Consider the following 7,410-nt stretch of genomic DNA (forward strand, 5'->3'; position numbering starts at 1 on the left):
ATATATATATACATACATAAATAGGCACATTATAGGATGATGTGCGCAGATGTGCCCAACATCCCAGCCTGGTGGTGTGCGATAATGAGCAAAATCTCGTAGCAGCTCTGGGACTAACTGGTTTGACGCACATCCCTTGCCTGGCGCATGTGCTGAATTTGGTGGTGCAGAGTTTCCTTAAAAATTACCCCGATATGTCAGAGCTGCTACATAAAGTGCAGGCCGTCTGTGCGCGCTTTCGGCGTTCTCACCCTGCTGCTGCTCGCCTGTCAGCGCTGCAGCGTAACTTCGGCCTTCCCGTTCACCGCCTCATATGCGATGTGCCTGTTAAGGAAGGGTTGAAATATATGCATATATATGTATGTATGTATACAGGGCCAGTTGAAGGAATTTGGGGGCCCCAAGCAAAATAGACATGGAGGGCCCCCCCCCCCTCCACCTTACGCACAGTGTGACCTCAAGTCTGGGGCCAGGCTGAGGCAGTGCGGGACAAATTCTATATACCCCCTCCCCTCTACCCTACCGTGAAACAGATATTTGGATGGACATAACATTGCTTTGAAATATACAGTAGAATACAGCACCACATACCTGTTACATCCAGTGACATCTCCTGTGATGTAGACTTTCCTCAACGTCTTCATTCGGAGATAGGACCGTCATGACACCTTCTTTCAGCCGCTTCTCGTCTCTGCAAAGTTTCGCAGAAAATGTTTTAGATTCCTCACTTTACTATCATCCTCAGATAACAGACGTCCCCTTCCCCCGTAGTGCCCATAAGTATAATGCTCTCTGTATAATTATAATATATAATGGCCCCCTCTGTATTATTATTATAATGACCACCTCTGTAGTATTATAGTAATAATTATGGCCCCCTTCAGCTCCTCCAGCATACAGTCCCGTGTAAGATACATCACTGCCCCTGCCTTCAGTCCTTCTTGCAAACAGTCCCATGTAACTTTGTAACTATTTAACTTGTGCCAGCCCAGCGAAGGAAGCAAAACAAGCACCGGCTCTGCTTGGGGGCTCGGGGCCCCAAGCAATTGCTTGTTTTGCCTGTCTGTTAGCGACGGGCCTGTATGCATATATATATATAGATAATTGAAGGAGTAGGGCACACCTACATTCAGATACACATGGAAGAGTTTTTCTAGACAATAAATTTATTTATACCAGAAAAAAAAAAAATATATACCGTATTTATCGGCGTATAACACGCACTTTTTCCCCCTGAAAATAGGGGGCAAATCATGTATGCGTGTTATACGCCGATATTCACTGCGCTGTATGAGCCGGGAGAGAGGAGGGGCTGGAGTCCGTAACTAGGGGCGGGGCCCGGTGCAGTCACTGTACTCTTACACCGGGCCCCGCCGCTCACCAAAGTATTTATAAACGTGAATCCTTATCCTGTTATTAAGCTGCCCTCTCCCATGTTCCCATGTCCCCCCTGTATCCCCACAGCACTTACTTAAGCTTCAATAGCAGGCAGAGCAGACGGCAGCAGTAACGTCACTCACTGACGTCGAGCGCCTGCTCCGCCCCCTTTATGAATGAAGCAGGCGGAGCAGACGCGCGACGTCAGTGAGTGACGTTACTGGTGCCGTCCGCTCTGCCTGCTATGGAAGCGTGTGAATCGTAAGTGCTGTGGGGATACAGGGGGGACATGGGAACATGGGAGAGGGCAGCCTAATAACAGGATAAGGATTCACGTTTATAAATACTTCGGTGAGCGGCGGGGCCCGGTGTATTGGGGGACACTGTTATGAGGGGGATCTGTGGATGACATATAGCAGTGTCATCCACAGATCCCCCCCCATAACAGTTCCATCCACAGATCCCCCCACCCCATAGCAGTACAATTTGAAATGGACACTGTTATGAGGGGGATCTGTGGATGACATATAGCAGTGTCATCCACAGATCCCCCCCATAACAGTTCCATCCACAGATCCCCCCACCCCATAGCAGTACAATTTGAAATGGACACTGTTATGAGGGGGATCTGTGGATGACATATAGCAGTGTCATCCACAGATCCCCCCCATAACAGTTCCATCCACAGATCCCCCCACCCCATAGCAGTACAATTTGAAATTTATTTATTTTTCCTGAAATTTCCCTTAAAATGAAGGGTACGTGTTATACGCCAGTGCGTGTTATACGCCGATAAATACGGTACATAAAATATTATTAAACATATATTTGCATGCTATTTAGACTTATAGTCACTTTAAAATTATTAAAATTGCAAACATCCATAAAAAGCAACACTAAAATATAAAATTATGTGAAAAATCCTAGGGAAGAAATGTCCTGAATAGAGTCTCAAATTTTTCTGTTATTTTCTATTACTCTGAATGTCCGTGTTACATTAATTGTCCAGTGGACCTGATATCCACGCTATTTGGACGCAGTCCGTGGTAATCAGGATTTTAGAAAGTTCACAGGTTAGTTTCAATGTAGCCGAAGTGAGGATGTGTGGTTGAGTCACTCACATTTCTTTTGCTACAAGTTTAGCAATACATCCAATCACTTTGCCTGTGTATACATCCATACGGCATTGGTTTTACTTACAGTTCAGTAGATTTATGCCGGCTGTACTGCGGTTGACAGGGCGTCCCACGTCTAGTACGCTTACAGGCTGCGATGTAGTTTCCAGGAGATAGATTCAGGGATCTGCAGCAATCAACTGTAGGAGTGCCGTCTCAGTGGTTTTGTGTGGCTTAGTTCCTGCACAGGTGCGCAATCAAGCAAGCAGGTCAGATGTCACTGCGGCTGTTGATTTCAGGTTTTTTCTTTACCAAATTTTTTGGATACTGATCCCACTATTCCTGGTCGATTTGAAGCGCTTCAATGTATATTTAGTCTCATGGGGTTATCCTTCACCAGACGCGTTTCGGAGTTAACTTATTGAGCTTGTCCCTATTGTTTCTTTTGTGATCTTTGATAGGCTATTCGTATCGCCCAGCTCTGACGTCAGTACTCACGCGATCTTACTCAGATCCCGTGCATGTCTCCATACTTAGAACTTTGGTTGGCTCCAATCTGTTGACTGGTCTGCAGACACCGAGAAAAATATAGTTTTATTCCTTCATTAGTTGGATTGTTAATATTGTGCTGTTATCATTAATTAGCTGATCAGATTTAGCTTGCTCGCTAGTCCTTTGATGCTTTTGAAATCTATAAGATTAACAGGGCAAGGTACTGCGCATGTCTCTGCACTTAGAAATTTTACTGTGCTTCTTACTTCTCTGCGCATGTCTCTATACTTAGATGTTTTTACCTGTAACGGACCGTTTCAGCAGACAAGGGGTTAAAATCCGTTTAGGCGATATGCCCCTTTTCTGAGAGACAGGCACAGCTACTGCAGGATACACCAAACTCCCGAACTGGATACAAAGTAGCACTCCAAACTGGAACCTCACGAATAGCTGCTAGCAGACGAACAGGAATCAGCTTACACTCCTGGCAATCAGCCTCTAACAGCATACAGCGGATCCCCCCAATAACGAGACAAGGCTCCGTGTTGAGGGTCAAGCAGTGGTCTGACTGTACTTCACGTACAGCCTCTTTTATTCATAAACCACAAACATAGTACTGCCCACAGAGGTTTGAAATATAACCAATCAGTAATTTACAACACATACAATGATACAACATATCCCCACAATGCATCATGGTTTCCTCCCCTCTGTCCCGGAGACAACCGAGGGGCAATCCAATTATCTCTCAGGACAAAGAGAAATCACCAATACACATGTGCAGACAACAGGACAGACATCACCATTTAAACACACAATGGGACAATGGCACAATAGAAACACACCCAGCATTTTCCTCCCAAGCTGACAAGTTACACTTATTATAAATTGTTACAACTTTGTGAGTTTACATTGGCCATACATATAACTTACATCAATTTAAACAGTCTAACTTGGGGACAAACCTATCCAAAATTCACTTGAATAGGTTCAGGGGTTTAAAAGTTAGTATGGGCCATAATCCTGAGGCAAGAGGCGGATAAACAGGCCTCTCCAAAACCCAGTGGCGAGGTTGGTTTCGCCACACATCTCCCCCCCCCCAGGGAAGACTAACCAGATACCTGACCTCACGCCGGTCGGTACCTGAGTTAGTCTGGCAGCCCACCCACAACCCAATACTGGACCTGTTGCATTTGGTAGCCTGTCTCTGTCCAGTGAGTCCACCAAGGTTATGTTGGAAGCTGGTACTCCCGATCTCTGTGTTGCTCCCTGGCTTAGAGTCTGGTTGTTGGAGGGGGAGACCGACTGTCTCTACCCTCTGTGCTGTAAGTGCAGAGACCACGGTCCCATCTGCACTGTTGTGGGGCTTACTGTCTCCCCCTGGTGCGTTAAGCTGCCGCTGGGGTGAGGGGGTAACGAGCTCCTCTCCTATACATACTTCCAGCCGCTGGGGAGGGCGACCGACCGTCTCCGCTCCCAATACAGTGTCCTGCTGCTGGGGAAAGGAGACTGGGCTCTCTATTCCCTGCTGGACACTCTGCCACTGGGGGACAGGACCGACTGTCTCTGCCCCCTGTAACTCCGTCTGTCGCTGGGGAATGGAGACTGGGCTCCCAATTCCCTGTACATCACACGGCCGCTGGGGAATGGAGACTGGGCTCCCAATTCCCAAAAAAACATGCTGCTGCTGGGGGGTAGGAACAACTACCTCTGCCCCCTGTAACTCAGCCTGCCGCTGGGGAGGGAGGACGCTGCTCTCCTCTCCCTGCACTTCACACTGCCTTCCCGGCATATGACTCTGCCGCTGGGGGGCAGGAACAACTACATCTGCCCCCTGTAACTCAGCCTGCCGCTGGGGAGGGAGGACGCTGCTCTCCTCTCCCTGCACTTCACACTGCCGCTGGGGAATAGAGACTGGGCTCACAATTCCCTGCAATTCACACTGCCGCTGGGGAATGGAGACTGGGCTCCCGATTCCCTGCTGGACACTCTGCCGCTGGGGAGAGGAGACTGAGCTCCCTCTGTCCCGCAACTGTAACTTCCGATGGAGGTCCACCCAACGTGGCAGCTGACCGTCTCCTTCTGTCCGGTATAGTAGGGTCTTGAACACTAGACTCCTCACGAACTTCACGTATTTCTCAGCTGGATTGGGTCCGAAGAAGTTCAGCCGCAACCACATCATACGGTCAAATTCCTCCACAGAGTATCTGTACTCCACTGCTGGTTCCATCCTGGTGCTTTTAGGGTCGCTGTACTGAGACATGCGTTGCCCTTAAGTTGTAAAATCCAAAGAAATGGTGTCTCCTGTAGCTGTCCTTCTGGCTGTAGGAACGATCCCGCTGCTTGCCACCAATGTAACGGACCGTTTCAGCAGACAAGGGGTTAAAATCCATTTAAGCGATATGCCCCTTTTCTGAGAGACAGGCACAGCTACTGCAGGATACACCAAACTCCCGAACTGGATACAAAGTAGCACTCCAAACTGGAACCTCACGAATAGCTGCTAGCAGACGAACAGGAATCAGCTTACACTCCTGGCAATCAGCCTCTAACAGCATACAGCGGATCCCCCCAATAACGAGACAAGGCTCCGTGTTGAGGGTCAAGCAGTGGTCTGACTGTACTTCACGTACAGCCTCTTTTATTCATAAACCACAAACATAGTACTGCCCACAGGGGTTTGAAATATAACCAATCAGTAATTTACAACACATACAATGATACAACATATCCCCACAATGCATCATGGTTTACTCCCCTCTGTCCCGGAGACAACCGAGGGGCAATCCAATTATCTCTCAGGACAAAGAGAAATCACCAATACACATGTGCAGACAACAGGACAGACATCACCATTTAAACACACAATGGGACAATGGCACAATAGAAACACACCCAGCATTTTCCTCCCAAGCTGACAAGTTACACATATTATAAATTGTTACAACTTTGTGAGTTTACATTGGCCATACATATAACTTACATCATTTTAAACAGTATAACTTGGGGACAAACCTATCCAAAATTCACTTGAATAGGTTCAGGGGTTTAAAAGTTAGTATGGGCCATAATCCTGAGGCAAGAGGCGGATAAACAGGCCTCTCCAAAACCCAGTGGCGAGGTTGGTTTCGCCACATTACCTTTTTCTTTTTTCTACTTTTCCTTCTTTTTGCGCATGCCTCAGTACTTAGGTAGTTTTCTGCTTCCTTTTTTATCTTTTTATTGGAAAAGTGCCAAATAAATAACAACAGAAAGAAGGCATAATATATGCCATTTCCAATAAAAAGATAAAAAAGGAAGCAGAAAACTACCTAAGTACTGAGACATGCGCAAAAAGAAGGAAAAGTAGAAAAAAGAAAAAGGTAAAAACATCTAAGTATAGAGACATGCGCAGAGAAGTAAGAAGCACAGTAAAATTTCTAAGTGCAGAGACATGCGCAGTACCTTACCTGTTAATCTTATAGATTCCAAAAGCATCAAAGGACTAGTGAGCAAGCTAATTAATGATAACAGCACAATATTAACCATCTAACTAATAAAGGAATAAAACTATATTTTTCTCGGTGTCTACAGACCAGTCAACAGATCGGAGCCAGCCAAAGTTCTAAGTATGGAGACATGCGCGGGATCTGAGTAAGATCGCGTGAGTACTGACGTCAGAGCTGGGCGATACGAATAGCCTATCAAAGATCACAAAAGAAACAATAGGGACAAGCTCAATAAGGAGCATAGCTATTCGCTGGAAAAGTATCGCGTCACACCAGTAGGAGGTTTCAAATACACCCGGCAACGCCATTCTCTCCACAGACTGCCCGATCCCCTGAGGACGCCATATCTATGGCGAAACATGTCGGGGGGCAGCGTTTAAGATTTTAGGCCACAGTGGACCGAGTTAGAGAGTGCTGGCTACCGAGTAGCGAGCTGGTAGTTTAGCAAGTGACTGCGCCGCCATCAGGAGGCAGCATAGCAAAGGACTGTGCTGCTATCAGAAAATAAACTGAATGAACCGAAGTAACTAGACAGGTAGTAGGCAGCTAGCGCAGCAATTGCACTACCACTAAGGTCACAATACAGTGCCAACAGGCACCAATACTGAACAGCCTGCTGACAACGTAGCTAGCAACTGCTACAATTTAGCAGACACAAAGTATCCATTTCAGCAGATAGAAAAACAAATAGCCAGCCAATTAAAGCCACAGTTGCTACTGCCAAACGGCTGTCAGTAGATGAATATATCCAGTACAGCACCGCAAAGGTCCACTGCTGAGAGTTTTAAATAATTTAAGTAGGTTAGTTATAAGTTTTCACCATTTATTAAACTCAAACCTAATAAAAGTAAATTTTTACTAAACAAAAATCACAAAATAATAAAAAAAGCGCACGTCAAGAGTAGGCCACCAGTATTCTAACGACTAAATGTAAAACA

Source organism: Bufo bufo, chromosome 3 (assembly GCF_905171765.1).
Source record: "Bufo bufo chromosome 3, aBufBuf1.1, whole genome shotgun sequence".
NCBI classification, from domain to species: domain Eukaryota; kingdom Metazoa; phylum Chordata; class Amphibia; order Anura; family Bufonidae; genus Bufo; species Bufo bufo.